The sequence below is a fragment of the Colletotrichum gloeosporioides genome, assembly GCF_011800055.1.
Source record: "Colletotrichum gloeosporioides strain Lc1 chromosome Unknown consensus_119, whole genome shotgun sequence".
NCBI classification, from domain to species: domain Eukaryota; kingdom Fungi; phylum Ascomycota; class Sordariomycetes; order Glomerellales; family Glomerellaceae; genus Colletotrichum; species Colletotrichum gloeosporioides.
Genome location: NW_025544764.1, coordinates 38,820 through 42,139, shown reverse-complemented (window position 1 = coordinate 42,139; position 3,320 = coordinate 38,820).

Sequence of the window (3,320 nt, the reverse complement as noted above, 5' to 3'; positions counted from 1 at the left end):
AAGTTAAGTCGACTAGCTAGTCAGACTAGTTAACTAGTATAAATTAGTATAAATATTATAAATTAATTAATATTAGTTAATATTATATAATAATTAATAATAATTAATAATAATTAATAATAATTAATAATAATTAATAATAATAATTAATAATAATTAATAATNTATAGATAGAAATATAAATAAAATTTAAATTAAAGAAGAAGTTATATTTAACTTTTATATTATAAGTATAGTTAATATAAAGAATAGAACTATCTCTATATATAGTTACTTTATTATAGCTATATATATTATAAATAATCTAAAATTAAAGTTATTACTTAGTATAAATTTCCTCTATAAATATAATATTAGTTAAGATACTTAGTATAAGAAATCTATTTTACTTATTATTATAACTTTATAATATTAATAACTTTTCTATCTAATAAGAGATTAATCTCTTAATATATAACTATAAAAGATAGGCCGCTGGCCTTGTATTGTGAAATTTGACTGGTATTAACTGCGAAAGCTAGACTGGTCCCCTCGCCCTCTGCTAACGACCTTCGGGTCACGTGACTACTTAGACATCTTGACTTCAACTATTATAACGAGCTAAGTCAATCGTCTTCCTCCAGCTGCTTCTATCTGCACGCTATATTCGATCCGCGCCCGTCTTCTAAGTCTCCTCTGCCGTTCGGACGTCTGCGCTGTGAGCTCCGCTAGGCGTGGGGGTCCTGAGGCCTCTGTACTATTGCGCTGTTTAGATAACGTCTTCTGCCCTACCGCGCAGTCTTAATAGCCCTACTGCTATCAGCTATACTCTTAATATCAGATTCACCCTTCTTAACTTACTAATGTTCTACTTAGGCTGCCTTAGCTATCTTAAGGAAGCTTGTGAAGTAATTATAGGTATTAAGATTATTATTAATAGCCTTAACTATCTCTATATTAATCTTAAGGCTATATAACTCTATTATATTGCTCTTATTAGCTATCTTAAGTAAGTACTTCTAAGTAAATTTAAGGAGAGTTTTCTTATTAGTATAGAGAAGGTTACTATATTTAGAGCTTTTAATTTTATTAACTTTAGTCTTATAAATTAAGTTATCTAATATAGTTTTACTTAGCTTATATAGAGTTATAATAAATAGGAAAGCTAGGAAAGTTATTATATAAGGTTATAATATATATAAGAGGATATAAGGAATAAACTTAAGGCCTTATTTAAATAGTTAAGTTCTTATATTATAGCTATAAGAACCTTTTTAGCTACGTAAAGAGTTATACTATTAAGTTTACGCCCTTAAGTATAGGTTTAAGCTATCGCTAGGCTCTAGCTATATTATAAACGACGCCTTTATGATATTATAAACGATACTCTTATAAATAATAGCGTTATAAATAACGCTCTTACTAGTACGTTTTACTACTCTACTACCTACCTACCTACCCTCTTCTATATAGCTAGGGATAAGTTAAACTAAGTATTAACAACTAGTTATACTGAGATTTATTTATTTACTTTATTAAGATTAGGTATAGGTTAAAGTGCTACTATTAGGTTTAAAGTACTAGGAAAATAAGTATAAAGTAAACTGTAATACCTACTTATATAGGTTAACTAGACTGCTAACATAACTATAAAAGATAATATAATAATCCTTATAAGAAATATAATATAAATCCCTATATAATACTTATAGCTCCCCTATAGTATATTATATATACTTATAACTATATATTTAAACCTAATTATAAAATAGTTTTTAACTATATTTATAATACTAAAATTTTAAAAATTATACTTATAATTAATACTAAAAATAAACTACTTAAAATTAAATAGTATTAGAAACTTAATTAACTTTATATATATAACTATAATAATAAGTATATATTATTCTAAAATATATTAAGTTTATAATTATAACGTAGCCCCCCTATAAAAAGACTATAGCAAAATTCACCCTATACGCAGGTATAATTCTAGAAACACTATATAGGCACTTTAACCTATACCCTCTACTAGTTAAAGAAAATAGTATAAAATCCCTATATATTCCTACTAATAGGTAAACCCTTATATAAAGTTAAATATATACCTTAGTTAAATAGACCAGTAGAATAGTAATAGCACTAGCTACACAGTATAAAGCTAGTAGTAATAGCGCTATATATAATAAGGCTAATTATATTAAGGCTAAATAGGTCACTAAAGCTTTTATAACCTAGTAATAGCTTTACTAAACCTTCTAATAAGGTACTATAAACGCTACTATAAGAGAGATAACTCCTTAACTAAAGAGGTTATCCTAAGAGGTTCTTATAGCTAGAAGTATAAAAACTTTACTATAAGTAGAGCCTTATACCCTTCCCTCTTCCTTTTCTTTACCCTATAGCTTATAACAAATCCTTCATAATATCTATACTATATAAAATACTTAAGTTAACTAAGTATAAGCTAAGTAGTACCCTTATCTCTATAAATAATATATAATATATCTAGAATAACTTTAACTTTAATATACTTAATAAGAAGTTCCTATTTAAAGAATAATCTAAAGAAGACTAAAAGTATATTATCCTAATAGCCCTATTAATAAACCTCCTAGAAACCTCTATAAGTAGTAATATTATCCCTCTTACTAAGAAAGCCTTAGATAATATTAATATAGAGTTTAACTATATCTTTAGCTACCTTAATAAGTAGGACTTCTTCTCTAAAGTACTTAAGAGTACTAAAGAGGATATAAGCCTTATATAGAGATTAGTAAGTACACTTTATACTAAATAGAGAGAGCGTTACTAATAATAATATAGCTATAAAAGTATTAGCTAGCCTAATTAAATAAGAAGACTAGAATAATAGTAATAACTTACTTCTAAAGAGGCTACTATAGTAAATAGCAAAGCAGTAATAGAGATAGTATTTAATAGTAGCGCAGGTAATATATAAGAGAGAGGATAAGTTAATAGTTTAATAGTTAGTAATTAAGTAATTAAGTAATTATAAACTATATTATTATTAAAGTGAAGTTAAAGATTGTGAGGTTTTTAACTAACGTATATATATAAGTATAGCTGTGGTTAGGAGAGTTATGATTATATAACTGAAAGCTATATATATTATTAGGAGGCGTAGAGTTAAGAGGGTCTATCGCTCTAAGCAGATAAAAATCACTATAAACAGCTAGAGGCTATTTTTAAAATATATAATAATTATAAAATTAATTATTTTTAACTTTATAAATAAATAACTATTATAAAAATTTAAATTAGATAATTATATTATAACTATCTTTAATACTTTAAAAAAGGATATTAAAAAGTTT